Source organism: Sciurus carolinensis, chromosome 2 (assembly GCF_902686445.1).
Source record: "Sciurus carolinensis chromosome 2, mSciCar1.2, whole genome shotgun sequence".
NCBI lineage: Eukaryota > Metazoa > Chordata > Mammalia > Rodentia > Sciuridae > Sciurus > Sciurus carolinensis.
Window position 1 is genome coordinate 75791093 of NC_062214.1, and position 17193 is coordinate 75808285.

A 17193-nucleotide genomic window follows, 5' to 3' on the forward strand; every position below is an offset into this window, starting at 1 on the left:
GTTCTGTAGTGGAGCCTATTCACTCAGCCTGTGTATTCTAGGACTGTGGTCAGTTTGCTGTCTGCTAATTTCCATTATAAATGTGCACATACCACCCAGATTCCCATACAGCTTTCACCCAGCTTCTGTAAATAGTGAGTAAAGATGAGGGAGAGTGAAATTTACTGTTGGCTTCTATTTGGGACACTTTGTTTAATTTGACTCTTTCTGGATACAGCACTACTCTGAGTCAAGTTATTGCTTAAAATACAGCATCATCTTCAGTAGTAAATGAAAAATATGGGGTTGAGTGTACCCAGGGTCCACATGGAGATGAAATCAACAACTCTGTGTGAAGACTTGAAGACTTCCCAAATCCCCTCCTTTTCCCAAACCTCCCCTACAAACTTTTATCTGAATGGATTACATTTCTTAAACAGTAGCAAGTAGAGTATGTTTAGTTTTGTGGATAAGGAGAAGTAAAGAATTCTGCTTCAATCAAACCCTTTAAAAAATGACGTATCTTTTGCTAGAGAAAGAGGAAAAATTGCTTAGTTTCTCCTCTGTTGTTATCATGTTATCAGAATGAAGTCTCTTTCTTTGGGCAGGGTCAGAGAAGCCGTATAACCAGACTAGAGGGTATCAGAAAAGGGTATTAGAATGCCCGTCCCTCATAAATGCTCCATACTCGACATACAAAATCGGTCTACCAAATTGCCACTTATAACATTAAAGACCACAAAAACCAGAATCCTGGAAGCACAAGGAGTGGGATAATACCTCATGTTGGAGGGTAGGCCATGGTGGAGAAGGGGCAGCAATTTACTAAGAGGCCAAGAGAAAACACAGGTCCACAAAATGTGGGGTGCTGGGCTGCAGCATGACCCACGGCCTGGACAGGTGGACAGCATATCTCCTGACAGGTGGAAGGAAGGTGGCAACAACAACCAAAAGCGGACATTATTCCCCATCCTGTTTTCAAAAATTTGTATTTTGAAGAAATTCAGGTTCTTTTTAACCTTGTCAGTATTTGGAATGATCACTATTTTTTATATTAATTTGGTTTGCAATAATAGGCCATCATGTATTTACTTTGCCATCACAGCAAATTATTTCAAACATCTTTTCATATGTTGATTTGCCATACCTATTTTCTCTTTGGTGAAATGTCTCTTTGTGTGTTTTGCCCATTTTCTAATTGAATTGTTTGGATTTTTTTTCTTTTCCTTTTTTTTGGCTTGGTTTTGTTTTTGGTGCTGAAACCTAGAATTGAACTGGATTTTTGACTAACAAGTTTTATGTGATCTTTATACATTCTAGGCATAAGGGTTTCATCAGTCAGGTGGATTTCAATATATTTTCTAAGTCTGTAACCTATATTTCATTCTATAGATAGGGTTGGATTTTTGATAGAGCAAGGTTTTGAATTTTGATGAAATTCAATTTATTATTTTTTTCTTTTGTGGATCTTGTTTTTGGTATGACATCTTAAAACTTCTTGCCTAGATTTTGAAATGAAAGATCTTCCCTATGTTTCCTTCTATAAAGAAGACAGTTTAATACTTAAATTTATTTAGTTAAGTTTTGCATATGATATAAAAGTTAGATCAAAATTTTTTGCCTATGAGGGTCTAATTGCTACACATTGCTCCAGTGCCATGTGTCAAAAAGTCATCTTTCTTTTTTTGACTTGATTTTTCCCCTTTATAAAAAAAATTCTCTTGGATGTATTTTAGGGTCTCTATTCTACTTCATTGATCTCCAATAGTGCTCCAATAGCACTCTCTCTTGGCTCCTGCAGCTACATAGTAAACCTTGGCATGGGTAGAATACTTCCCTTAACTTTAATTCCTCTACTTTGAAATTACTTTAGTTATTCAAGTTCCTCTTGCTTCCTATGAAGCTTTAAGAATAAGCTTGTCCAAGTGTCCAGTACAATCTAGCTGGAATTTTGGAAGGCACTGGGAATAAGTGATCTCTTCTTTGTACTGAGTCTTCTAGACGAAGGACACATGTCTCTCCATTATTTCAATCTTTTATTTTTATCATGTCATTTAAATATAAATATATGAAAAAGTGTTCAACATCTCTAGTACTTGCAAATTAAAGCAACTCTAAGATTTCATCTTTCTCCAATTAAAATGGCTATTATCAAGAACACAAACAACAATAAATGTTGGCATGGATGTAGGGAAAAAGGCACACTTTTACATTGCTGGTGGAATTGAAAATTGGTGCAGCCCCTCTAGAAAGCAGTATGGAGATTCCTTGGTATTTTGAAATTTTTAGCACAGAGATTCTATACAATTTGTTAGATTCTATATAATTTGTTACAATTCTATACAATTTGCCACAATTCTATACAATTTGCCTAAGTACTTAACTTTTTTGGAGTGATTGCAAACACTATTTTGTTTTTGATTTTTGGTGCCATGTATTCATCACTAGTATGTAAAAATAAAACTATTTTTATGTGTTGATCTTGTAACCTATGACCTTGCTGAACTCACTTATACTTCTAAAAGTTGGTATTCTAATATAGATTTGTTGGGGTTTTGTATATAGGCAATTAGAAAGACTTTTCCATCTGTATAACTTAAATTTTATTTTTGTGTCTCATTTTAGGGAGAAAGCATTTAGTCTTCTACCATAATGTGTGATATTAGATGAAAGATTTTATAAATGTTATTTATTAAGCTAGGGATATTTTCCCCTATGCCTAATTTTCTGAGAGTTCTGGTCACAAATAGTGTTAGATTTGTCTAACATGTTTTTTGCATCAATTGACACGATGATGTGATTTTCCTCCATCCACCTGTTGATAGAGTGGATAACTGATTAATTGGTTGATTGAATTTTACATGTTGAACTATTGCTAGGATAAACCTACTTTGTGGTGTGCCTGGTCTTTTTATACGTTTTTGGATTCAGTTTGCTGGGTTCAATTTGCTAATTTTTTAAAAACATTTTGCATTTGTGTTCATGAACAATATTGGTATTTTTGATTTTCATACTGTGTTTGTCTGGTTTGATACTTAAGTAGTATTGACCACATAAAATATTCTTAGAATTGTTCCACTTTCATTTTCTTTCTGAATGATATTATTAACATTGATCCTAATATTTGGTAGAAATTCCATCAAATTCATCAGGGCGTGGGGTGTTCTTTCCCAGATGCTTTTGCAATGGGCTTAATTTTGGTAATAGAGTTGCATTCAGATTACTTATTTATTTTTCATTTTAATTATAATTATTAATATTTGTTAATTATACAGATTAACAGGTTTTACTGTGACATTTCCAAATATACATTTATCATGCCTTCATGATGTCCACCTTCCCTTCTGTCTTCCCTTGTCCTTCCCTCTGTCCCCTTGGTCCCCTTCACCTTCCTTCCTTAATAGTCCGTCTACTATTTTCAGGTCTGGTTCTTTTTTTCAGCTTCTACACATGAGAGAAAACGTGCTTTCTTTCTATGTCTGACTTCTTTTAACATGACAGTCTCCAGTTCCATCCATTTCCCTGCAAGTGACAAAACTTTATTCTTCTTTATGTCTAAATGTTACTCAGTTGTAGCAATCTATGCCATATTTACTTCAACCATCAATCTGTTGACAGGCCCTGCACTGATTCCAGACCTTGACTATTGTGAATAGTGAACATGGATGTGCACTTCATGATGTTGACTTCATTTCCTTCAGATATATACCCAGAAATGGTAGTTCTATTTCTAGTTTTGTGAGGAACTGTCATACTTCTTTCCAGGATGACTTTTAACAGTGTCTTCTTGTGAATTCCAGTTTTTGCTAATTCTTTTTCTTTCTTTTTTTCTTTCTTTCTTTCTTTCTTTCTTTCTTTCTTTCTTTCTTTCTTTCTTTCTTTCAGGAGTAGGGAGTGGTACTGAGGATTGAACTCAGGGGTGCTAGGGGTGCTCTACTACTAAGCAATGTCCCAGCCCTTTTTATTTTCTGTTTCAGTTGCCCAGATTAGTCTCAAACTTCTGACCCTTCTTCCTTGGCTTCCCAAATGACTGGGATTAAAGGGAATGCCACCATTTCTGGACAGCCTTTAGTATTTCTATAAGGAAATACCAGTGACATTCTCTCAGTTTTGGTTAACCTAGACATATCTTGCCCTTCCTTTATTTTTCAAGTATATTTTTTAGAATATAAAATTCTTGCTTTGCAGTCTTTTTCTTTGGCATTTTGAATATGCCTTCCCATTTTATCTGAACTTCATAGCTTCTCATAAGAAGTCAGGTGTAGTCTGTTTTAGGGATCTCTTATACCTGATTTCTTGATTTTCTTTCTCTGCTTCCAAGATTTTCTCTTGGTCCTTGACTTTCACCACTTTGACTTTGGTGCATCTAGTGTTGATTTCTGAACTTATCTTACTTGAGCTTCATTTATCCCACTTCAAGTTCATGACACTTCTAGGATGTGTCAATTAAGACTGTATCAAATTAAAGAAGTTTTTGGCATTTGGCAAAGAATTTGTCACAAATTCTCATTGTTCCTTTTTCTATTTTTTCATTCTGGGGCACAGATTATGCATATTTGGCATGTATGATGGTGTTCCATAAGTCTCTGAGACTCCAATCACTGTTATTTCTTCTTTTATCCTTTACGTTCTTCAGATTATATTATTTCAATAGACCTATCATCAAATCCAATGGTTGTTTTTTCCACAAACCAAAATCTTCTCTAATGCTCTAATGCTTCTATAGTGATCTTGTTTTTCATTTTGGTTTGTAGTTTTCAGATACAGAATTTTATTCTCTCTCTCTCTCTCCCTCTCTCTCTCTCTCTCTCTCTCTCTCTCTCTCTCTCTCTCTCTCTCTCTCTCCATCCTATACCTTTATTGATAACTTCTCTTTGGTGAAATTTCTTAGTCATACTTTCCTTAAAGGTCTAGCTAGTGAGGTCATCTCCTGTGCTGTATCAAAAAAGTTTCTATTGACATTTTTTCCCTTTAAATATGGAACGTATTTTCCTATTTCTTTGCATTTGTTGGAGTTCATATCTTTTTTTGAGCACTGAAAACCTTAATTAATTAAATATGACCAATGTGAATATTAGATCACCTGTTGTCATTGTTCCTCCTGCTAATTTGTTTAAAAATTTCCCAGAGGAATTCTGTATTGTTTTTCATGTGCAGCCCATGAAGTCTCCATCAGCACAGAAGTCAACTAATCATTGAGTAGAGATCCTTTTAATACCTTGAACCAATAAATATCTCAGAATGTGATAAACATCTTGGTGAGTGTGTGTGTGTGTGTGTGTGTGTGTGTGTGTGTGTGTAAGAAAGAGAGAGAAAGACAGAGAGAGAGAAAGAGAGAGAGAGAGAGAATGTCTTTAATGCCTTGGCAGCCAGGCCAGTTTACTGTTCTGGTCTGTCTTAACTTTCACTCTTCAAATTCTTTATATGTGGAGATTTGAGGCCAGTCTGCAATGAGGCATTAGGACCTTCTGTGGTCTTTTCTAGGCATGCCCACAGCCCTGCACATGAGCACAGTGCTTGATCTTAGAGGTCCCAGGAATATGTCGGAACTTTTCAAACCATTGTATTAAAATCTTATTCTCATAGTATATTTTAAGGATTTTCATTAGCCTCCTGATATGAACTGGTATTACCCCTCAGGCAACTGTGTGAAATAACTGCACATGGAAATAGTTTCCATGAACCTTTTTTTAATACTCTTTGCTGCCTCCCTGGTTTTAATGATATCTTTAATGAGTCTATTTTTCCCTCTTTGCATATTGTTTCTACTTGCTTTTTTTCCCATTTTTAAGTGATAACCATAGAATTTACAGTACACTATTAAATATTCTAAGTTCATCTTCAAATAACATTATACCATTTAACATATGGTGAAGGGACTTTTAATGGAGCATTCCCAATTTCTCTCTCTTGTTGCTTATGCCACTGATGTCTAATCACACAGCACATTGCTTCTATTATTGCTTTAAACAGTTATTGTTTAGATCAATTAAGAGTAAGAAATAAAATAAATAGTTCCCTGAATTTCTTCATATTAAAATTCCCTTTATATGTAGACACAATTTTACCAATATCATTTTTCTTAAGCTTGAAGAACTTCTTTTAACACATCTTGCTGAGCAAGTTCCTTAATTTTATTTGGGAGTTTTTATTTCTCCTTATGTTTTCTGTCATGACTCTTCACTGATTTTTTTATTTGAAATTACTGTAGATTCTTAAGCAGTTGCAAGAAATAATGTAGCTTCCATGTAACTTTTACTCATTTCCACCAATAATTACCACCTTGCAACTGTATAGTACAATACCAAACCATTGATATTGATGTAGTCAAGACCTGGAACACCCTCACCATTCTTGGGGTCCCTGATGTCACATGTTTATGAGCACTTTCACTTCCCTCCTGTCCTTAAACAGTGAACATCACTCATGTTTTCTTTACTTCATTAAATTTCTCATTTCCTGGATATGTCAATGGTAACGCACAGAATGTCATTGTTTTGGATCGACTTATTTTCAGTCAACATAACACTCTCCTTAAGGAAGTATGTTTGCATTGTATTGTCAATTCACAGCACAAATTGATGAACTACACTTATGCATTTGATGTAGGTTGTACAAAGAGAAGGGGGAGAAAGATGTTCTTTCAGCCTCCCACACATGTGAACATGGAAGAGAAAGCAGTGGGCTGTGGGCTTTTTGGTTGAGCACTCCGTTGCAAATCAATTTTATAGTGCTCTGTATTTGATGTATCTTTCATCTTTACTCATGTACCACTCCATTAAGGACTAGGGCTTTGTATCATAAACCATTTCTTTGAAGGAAAAGGTGAATATTATGACTTCCCTTGAGAAAGCAAAAATTAAAGTGTTTTTCTCAGTATTTACTACTCTAAATTCAACCTTGCATGTCCAGTTGTAAATTATATATTTGCTTCCTTAAAATAAAAACCTCAAAGGAGAGAAACCATTTTCTTTGTATTGTGTTTATTGCAATTTGCTGTGAAAATTAATATAATTAATTGTATGATGCATTAATTACATTTTAATATTTTACCCAACTTTGCTTTGCATTAATGCTTTTCAAGTCAAAGCAACCCAAAAGAGAAAAGATGTATAATCCCTTGAGAACAAATAGCACATGAGTCAATAAATAGATTATAAAGCGTACCTTACCCATTTAAGCAACTTTCAGAGAAATTTGTAGATAATACTGTACTCTTAAAGGAGATTTGCATTTACAATAATTCATGAGCAAAATATTTTCAGTGAAGTAATTAGAAAAAACTGACCAATCATTTTATGTTAATCCTACACATAAATTTGCTATTAATTGAGGCAAAAATAATAGGAGAAGAGTTGTGACTAAAAAAAAGTCAGTTGGAGGATAGCCAACTCTCCCAGTTTAGAGGCATTAGAAAGGGATTTCTAATTATTTGAGGGATTTCATAATTTATGAAAAAATAGATTTTTAAAAATAAATTAATGTGTGTGTGCTGACACTGAAGAGGAGTTCTTACCTATGGTTAATATAGCATGAATAATTTGCATATTCAAAATATGTTTAAAGTTTAAATTGTATTTAAGTGGATGATTTAAGTGCACACTTTAATAATTACTTGGATCCTTATTTTTAAAACTATGCTCAGATCAGTGTGTATAACTTGCAGTCGACCTTAAGATGGAGAATTACAGAGGGAGTTGAGAATGTGAGTCCCAGCTGCTGAAGCTTGCTGACAGAATCAAATTATTTTTTCATCCAATGCTGTAATTTTGCACTTATGTTTAACTAAGGATGTCTAGTTTTCATCTTTTCAACAAGTATTTTTGGGGGAGGTGGAAAGAGAGAATGAGATAACAATTTTTCTACATTCCAGTTTTTCTCCCAAATATTTTCAGCTAACATTCATGCTTAGAAAGAATAATTAGAATGAAGTGCTGTACCAGGCATCTGTTAGGTCTCTCTTTTATACTTGGAAATTTAATTTGTATAGATCAAATGTGCAAGGTGGATTCCTTTTGAAATTGTAATGCTCAGAATCTTTCTTATTATTAATTTTAAAAGAATTATAGGTATTTCAATTCATATGTGAAATTGTGTGACTGAAATACTGTGTACCTATACTGAATCAAAGTTTTTGTCAAGAAGTCTACAGTTTATCAAGTAAATGTGTGAAATAAGTTGAAGGCAAATAATCTAAACATTTCATTTCTACCTTTCTTTCCCCTTGGGCTAAGTTCATAACATCTTTCTGACTCATGTGTTTCCCTAAACCCTCTTAATTTCTTCATTCCTGTCTGTATCTTGTTATTACCTCACTCTTTCTCCCATATGTTAGTATCCTCTAGAGGCATCTCTGTGAACAACTCATGCCTCAGTCTGATGAGTAATGATTTTCTGAACAGTCCAGAAGGGGTTTTCATCTGAAGAAGAGCTCCTTCCAAGTCTAAAAGAGGCCACGAAGCTGCCTACAATGATGCCTTGAGTGAGAGGAAACTGCAATTTATTTTAAGCACATAAACATTTAGAGATGAAAAATGCAAAGGAAATCCCGGAATTAGAGGGTGCTAAGGAAGTGAGTTATTCATTTAATCCCATAAAACCTTGAATTCATTGGCAAGCTCTGCACAGCATTGCTTAAGTGGATAGTTGCAACCCAGTTATCTGGCATGATAAAACCAACATTCTCATGAGCAGGCATTGAACTTTCAATGTACACCATACAGAGTGGCTCAGACATTCTGAAGTTCAAATTCATTTGCTCTCAAGTCATTTTCTTGCTTCATGTTTTTCAGAACTGTGGACAGCCTCTTCATTTGAACTCTGCCCTTTTAGCTTTTTGGAGATAGATATCAAAGCCTTCAAAATGACAGCAATTCCCTCTCCTCTTTCTTCTTTTAAGATTTTTTTATCTTTGATTTTCTGCTGTTTGAAAATGATATGCCCACATGTATTTCTTTCTTTCTTTCTTTCTTTCTTTTTTTGCATTTATTTTTCTTGGAGCTGTCTGAACTTCCAGGATTTGTGGCACTGTGGTTTGTCTCCTCTGAGAATCATATTGTAATCTATTTTCAAATGAGAGGTGTTAAGAGGGTTATTTGTAGTGGGACCTTTGGGAGCGGTTCAGATTAGATAAAGGTCATGAGAGCGTAGACCCTCCTGGTCAAATCCAGGTGGCGTTTAAGAAGAGGGAGAGCTGTGTGTACACACATGCATACACACGTGCGCAGGCACACACAGACATTACTCTTTGTGCCGTTCCATCTGACACCCCATGATACCTTGGGACTCAGCCAGCAAAATGGCCATCACCCCAAGAACTTGCACCTCCAAAACTGGGAGCCAAAAAACCTCTGTGTTATTGTTTTATTAGCAACAGAAAATGGGCTAATACATGTGACTTTGTGCCTAATATTAATTTTGAAGAAATTCCTAGTCATTGTTGTTTCAAACATTTCTTCTTATGCTTTTTTTCTCACATTCCCATTATAAATATGTTACACCTTTTGCAGCTATCCCATAATTCTTGGGCATTCTATTCTATTATTTCCATCTTTGCTTTTCCATTTCAGAACTTTCTATTATCTCAAACTCATTCTCACAGATGTTTACTTCAATATCATCCAGTCTCCTAACAAGTCCATCACAGGCATTTTTATTTCTGGTATTGTGGGGTCTTTTATGTACAGAATTTCTTTTTGGTTCTTTCTTAGAATTTTCATCTCTCTCCCTGCAGTGCCCATCTGTTCTTACATGTTGTCCATTGGAACACTTTGCTTATTAATCATAGTTGTTTTAAATTCCTGGTCTAATAATTCCAAAGGCTTGCTATATCTGATTCAGTTCTGACACTTTCTCTGTCCGTCAAGCTGTGCTGATTCTCTGCTAGTATGTCTTATAATTTTTTTCTTAATAACCAGATACGATGTACTGCATAAAAGAAACTGGTAAATAGGATTTCCATGATGAGATGGTACAGCATGAGGGAGGGGAAACTTCTCTAGTCCTGTGATTAGGTCTGTGCCTCTGAATGTGAACTTCACATGTGCTACTCAGTGCTCACACCCACACCTGCCTTAGGTTAGACACACTGTCCACGGTAGACTGGTGTTGAGTATTTCCCTTCCTTCAGGTCAGGAGACTCTGATAAGACCCAAACAGGTGAAGCTTTGGTTACCTTCTGCTGAAGGCAGTCTGTTAGGAAGAACAGAGTGCCCTGGCATATTTTGGAATGGTTCCTTTTCCTCTCTTCCTGCTGAAACCATGAGAGAATAGTTCTTTGGTGTTCACTGCATGAGTTTGGTAGAACTTCAGAAGTTGAAACTCACATAAGGAATACACTGTAGTATGTGTACACCTGTATGTAGTACAATTTTGTAAAATTTGTTCTGCATTCTTCCCCTTTGCTGTCCTTCCTCCTGGTCAGACTCTGATCCTCTCCCTCTATTCTTGTGAAATATGACCCTCCCTTTTTGTTCCCTTACTTTACTTTTGTTTCCGTATGTGAGAGAAAACATTTTACTCTTCATTTTCTGACTTATTTCACTTAGCATTATGTTCTTCAGTTCCATTCATTTACTGGCAAATAATTTCATTCTTCTGAAACTTTGTTGTGACTTCATTTTCTTAATCCATCATCTGTTGATGAGCACCTGTCCATAACTTGGCTATTGTGAATTGTGCTACTATAAGCATTGATTTGCATGTATCACTACAGTATGCTGATTTTAATTCTTTTGGATAAATACTGAGGAGTGGGTTAGCTGGGTCCTATGGTGGTTTTATTCCTAATCTTTTAAGAAATCTCCATATTGTTTTCCAGCATGGCTGTACTAATTTGCAGTCCCACCAACAATGTATGTGTTTACTTTTCCCTATGAGTTTTACTTTTCCCTAGTATTATTATTTGTATTCTTCATAATTTCCATTCTAACTAGAGTGAGATGGAATCTCATTGTACTTTAGATTTGCATTTCCCCAATTGCCTGGGATGTTGAACACTATTTCATGTATTTGTTGGCTAATTGCATTTCTTCCTTTGAAAAATGTCTGTGTAGTTTGTTTGCCTATTTATTTATTTGGTTCCTTTTTTTTTTTTTATAGTTCTTCATATATTCTGGATTTGAATCCCCTTTCAGAGAAGTAATTGGCAAAGGATTTTCCCATTCTCAAGGCTCTCCGTTCACACTCTAAATCATTTCCTTTGCTGTGCGGAAGATTTTTAATTCAATGTCATCTCACTTATTGATTTTTGGTTTTATTTCTTGAGTTTCAGGTTCTTGTTAAGGGAGCGAGTGCCTGTGCCAATATGTTTGAGTGTTGACCTTGTTTACTTCTAGCAGTTGCGAAGTCTCTGGTCTAATTACTAAATATATAACAATGAATTCCATCTTTATGAATACCCACAAAGCACCAATTAAAAGTAATTAAAAATGAATGAACCTTTTTCTCCACATCTTAGCCATTAATTGTTACTTGTATTCTTTTTTTTAAGTCTATTGATTTTTTTTTTATTGTAAACAAATGGGATACATGTTGTTTCTCTGTTTGTACATGGCGTAAAGGCATACCATTTGTGTAATCATAAATTTATATAGGGTAATGTTGTTTGATTCATTCTGTTATTTTTCCCCTTCCCCCCCACCCCTCCCACCCCTCTTTTCCCTCTATACAGTCCTTCCTTCCTCCATTCTTGCCCCCCTCCCTAACCCTAACTCTAATCCTAACACTAACCCCTCCGACCCCCCATTATGTGTCATCATCCACTTATTAGCGATATCATTCGTCCTTTGGTTTTTTGAGATTGGCTTATCTCACTTAGCATGATATTCTCCAATTTCATCCATTTGCCTGCAAATGCCATAATTTTATCATTCTTTATGGCTGAGTAATATTCCTTTATATATATATATATATATATATACCACAGTTTCTTTATCCATTCATCAATTGAAGGACATCTAGGTTGGTTCCACAATCTGGCTATTGTGAACTGAGCAGCTATGAACATTGATGTGGCTGTATCTCTGTAATATGCTGATTTTAAGTCCTTTGGGTATAGGCCAAGGAGTGGGATAGCTGGGTCAAATGGTGGTTCCATTCCAAGTTTTCTAAGGAGTCTCCACACTGTTTTCCAGAGTGGCTGCACTAATTTGCAGCCCCACCAGCAATGTATTAGTGTACCTTTCTCCCCACATCCTCGCCAACACCTGTTGTTGCTTGTATTCTTGATAATCGCCATTCTAATTGGGGTGAGATGGAATCTTAGGGTGGTTTTGATTTGCATTTCTCTTATTACTAGAGATGTTAAACATTTTTTCATATGTTTGTTGATTGCTTGTAGATCTTCTTCTGTGAAGTGTCTATTCATTTCCTTAGCCCATTTGTCGATTGGATTATTTGCATTCTTGGTGTAGAGTTTTTTGAGTTCTTTATAGATTCTGGAGATTAGTGCTCTATCTGAAGTATGATTTGTTACTTGTATTCTTGATAATTTCCATTTTGAATGAAGTGAGATAGAATTTCAGTGTAGTTTTAATTGGTATTGCCCTAATTGCTAGAGATGTTGAACATTTTTTCATGTATTTTTTTGACCATCTGTGTTTCTTCTTCTGTGAAGTGCCTGTTCAGTTCAATTGCCCATTTGATGATTGGGTTATTTGGCTTATTTGGTGTTAGGTTTTTTAGTTCTTTGTTTATCCTGGAGATTAAATACACTATCTGAGGTAAAGGAGGGTAGAGAGGGGAATTATTGCAGTTCACTGGATTAGACAAAGGGGAATGAAAGGAAGAGAGGGGGAAAGGGAATAGGAACGACAGTAGAATGAATCAGACACAACTTTCCTATGCTCATATATGGATACATGACCAGGGTAACTCCACATCATGTTCAACCATAAGAATGGGATAAAAATTGTAATGGGTTGCACCCATTGAATGTATAATATCTCGAAATACACCTTACTGTCATGTATATCTAAAAACAACAAATAAAAATAATTAAACCAAAGGAGGACAGTAGAATCAAAGAAGGGGAATGAGGAAGGGAGAAGGGGGAAGGAAAGAGTAGGCACTGAGGACTGAAATGGAGCAAATTAAATTCCATGTATGTATGTTTTGGTCAAAATGAACCAAACTATTATGTATAGCTATAATGCACTAATAAAAGCACTTTAAAAAGACAAGGATGAAGGCTCCCCAATAATCAGGTCACCTTAGAATTTTGATCTCTCAGAATCTTCCTTGCTGAACCTCCAGCAATGCCATCACTCGTAGTTCAATTTTCCCTACCTCTGTGCAGATTCTTACAGAGGACTGAGCTTTTAGCTTTCTGCTCCAGTAAATCATAACTCTTATCTTTACCAGTCAGTCTCTCCATTTTGAGACACTGGACTTCTCTGTCATCTCACTTTGCTAATGTATCCAACAAGAGTGGTCGATTTTTGTTTTTTTCATCATTTTACTTTTTCCACAATTCTCTTGCTAGGAATTTATGTTAATCAGAGACACATATATTAAAACTGGTAACCACAGGAAAACATTGTTAATGACTTAAATTTACTACAAAAGTTTATCGATAAATGAAATACTGGCTTAGTCGCTTAATGGAACGCTCTAGCTGTCAGCTAGAGGAAATGTTGCTCTCCCAGATGACCTATGCAGAAATCTGGAGACAGTTTTGGTTGCCCCAACTGGGAAGAGAAGTGCTCGTGCTGTCTAGCAGGCAGAGCCAAAAGATGCTGCTAGTCATTCTAAAATTTTTATTTCTGACCTTGCCAGGAAGCTTCTAGTTTATGTTCTCAATGTATATTAGTTAGATTTTTATCACTATGACCAAAAGACCTGACAAGAACAATTTGGAGGACAAAAGTGTTATTTTGGTTCACAGTTTTAAAAGTTTAGTCCATGGTCAGCCAACTCCATAGCTCTAGGCCTGAAGTTAGGCAGCACATCATGGCCAAAGGGCATAGTAGAGGAAATCTGTTTAGTTCATGATAGGCAGGAAACAGAGAGAGCATGAATGCAATGAGCCAGGGATAATAAAATAAAATCCTTAAGGACATGCTCCTAGTGACCTACTTCCTCAAGCTATGCCCTACCTGTCTACAGTTACTACTCATTAATCTATTCAAATTATTAATCCATTAAGTGGATTATTGCACTGGTTAGGTTATAGTTTTCATAAAAATCATTTCACCTGTGAACATTCCTAAATTGTCTCATGCATAAGCTTTCAGGGGACACCTCATATCCAAAGCATAGCATTGTGACTTAGTTTTAGTGACACCAAACCTCTAAAAAGTCTCTCTCTCATATATTCTTTCAATAATCTTTAGTTGACTGACAACTCACAAATCTACTTCTCCTGCTTACAGTTCTAACTCCAAAGCTTTGACTTGATGCTGGATATAATGTTCTTCTAGAAAGTAATTTATCATCAACAAAACTTACTTTTACTCCTCTTCCTGTACAATCTTCTGTCATACATGGACCAACTTCCTGTCAGTTCCCCAAGCTATTAACCTTCACAAGATGTCTCTCCTCTCTTTTGTGTTCCTCTATCCATATTCAATTGGTGATTAATATCCACAATGTCTTCCCTGGGCAATCCCTTTCTTCCTTATCCAAGTCTACCTCCACCAGTGCTTCCTTGAACACTCCTTCCCTAGAGTTACTGCTAGTATCTCTAATCATGTCTCTACCTCTGACCTTTCAGACACCTGATGGTCTTCAGTCAAGTGGATTATTTTTTTCTTCTTTTTCTTCCTGTCCTAGGACTGGGCAGTGGTTCTCTATCAGACCTAACAGGTGCTTATCACTGAAGCACTATGGCTGATGGCTCAGGTACAAACTTGACAAGCTACTGAAATGGGTTAATGTCTGTCTTGGCATTTCTTATGTATTCTAGTTTGGATATAAGGTGTTTTCCAAAGACTTATGTGTTGAAAGCTTGGTTCCCCAATGCAGCAATATTCAGAGGTGAGGATTTTGTAAAGTGATTGGATCACGAGGGCTCTGACCTCGTAAGTGAATTAATCCATTGACAGCTGAATGGACTACTGAAAGGTGTTGGAGACTGTGGGAGGTGGGGCCTAGTTAGAGGAAGTAGGTAACTGGTGGTATGCCCTGGAATGGTATTTCTTGTCCTTGGTCCCTTTTCATCTCGCTCCCTGGCTGCCACAAACTGGGCATCTTTCCTCTGCCACACCCTTCCACCATGATCTTCTGTCTCACCTTGGGTCTAAATCAATAGAGTTGGCTGATCATGGGCTGAAACCTCTGATACCATGAGCCAAAATAAATCTTTCTTCCTTTAAGTTGTTCATGTTAGGCATTTTAATTAAACCAATGAAAGGCTGATGAATGTGTCTGCCCTTAGACTAGTTCTGTGCTTCCTTAAACCTTAGCTCTTACCTACAGATTTACTCATCCAATTTCCTGTCAGACTTGAAAGAATCAGGCAATTTGGCAAGTAGGAAAGCTCTTCATGTTCTAGATGCTCAGAAGGTAAGCTGGGTCACTTGCCCTCCCTCCTGCTAAATATGCCACCTTATTTCTTATTGTTTGTCCCAATCTGGCTGTTTGGCGGGCAGTGGACTTACTTTCCACCTCTAGTGTATCACTCCTCATCTTATCCTTTAAATTCATTTTTCTCTCCATAAGGACTTTCCTTTGATCCTATCAATGACAAGCTTCATTTATTAAGTTAATGGAGTTCAAGTTCCCAACATCTAATCATCTCTGGAATCCCCTTACTCCTAATATCCTCTGCTGCAATATCATGCATGCTCCCTAACAAGGAATATTCAAAATCATTGGCTAGAGGTAGAACTCTTTAAGGGAAAGACCTTAGATAATAGGGAAGAAAATGAGTTGGAGTAGTACCAACTGTCTATAATATTTCCCTCTCCACCACTGGCCAAGCCTCCCAGGATGGCTGCCTAACATTTCCCTTCCCCCACCACAACCCAGGTCCAAGTCTCCACCCCAGGCAGCCTTGGACACTGTTTTCTCCTCCTTCATGGCTCATTCTTTACATTCTGATGGAGCCTTGTCACACCTCAACTTGCACGTGATAGTCATAGTGCTACAGAAAGCAGCAGGGACCAGCAACTTTGGTACAAAGTAAATATGAGTTCAAATCCTGCCTCCTTTGTTTCTTCTCTGCATCTCTTTTTATAAGTTCAATATTGGATAGTGAACCTATCTTATGGTATTGAAATCAGTTAACTGAAGGGGTTGAACTATAGGTGTCTGGTTCCTAAATATCAGCAGCCTGAGTTCTACCCAAAGGGCAGTGAGGAGACCCTACCAGGACCTGAGGCTCAGCACATAGGCAACATCTAAATAAATTTAGCTTGAGAGAGCTGCAACTGAAGGTCGACTTTGTGAGCAAAAATGACTGTTTTCTACAAAGAATTACACACTACATGAAGAAGCAGAGGAAGTGCAGCAGCCTTACTATATGAATATAAGGTCAGGGGAAGGTATGAGTTCAACACTGGCTCCAACATGAGGCACTCCTGGGCCATGGAAGATGGTGTTGCTACCCATGGGTTTACTCTGAGGGAAAAATAGGAATGGAAGGAGCAGTCTCCTGGGAAACAGTTTCAAACCAACCCCCAGAGCATAGAAAAGATAGGTGCATAGCTTCAAGAAGCCAGCATGTATAAAGAAGGCTTTTCCTTGACCACTTTGGAACTTGTAGATCCAAAAGGGCACACCCCACCCTCTGAAGATGTGAGTGGTACAACCAACTTCCATTGTGTGACAGAGTCATCTCCTGGTCACCAAATGAATTCTGATGGTCCCTGCTATGAGATCTTCACCTGCATGTCTCAGCAAGCCTAAAAGATTTCTATGTCCCCAACTAATATGTAGAGAAGGAGTATATTAAGGAATAAGTGAACAAAAAAATACATGAATAATAATTTTTAAAGCATGCTTCCTACTAAAAATAAAACACTTTTCTTTTTCCAAGAGAGTGGGGAGTAATTATTACACAAATTGGAGCAATCTGTAAACCAAACGTTATTGCACTATCAATTTTTTTTAAGAAGAATCAAACCATTTAAATCTGAAGCTGTAGTCTGCAGGCATAGATGTGTCCTCTCCTGAAGTGGTTGCCATGACAATTTGGGGATTTACCAGAAGCAAGGAGGGCTGGCAGCTCAGGTCCATTGGACTATTGCCCAATGACACAAGGGTCACACTGCA

General features: G+C 36.7%; 1 protein-coding gene across 1 annotated transcript in view; it reads left to right on the forward strand.

Moving 5' to 3' along the window:
* Gabrg3 (gamma-aminobutyric acid type A receptor subunit gamma3) overlaps positions 1-17193 on the forward strand; it is a 640380-nt gene that overhangs the window by 484046 nt on the left and 139141 nt on the right. The window lies entirely within an intron of this gene.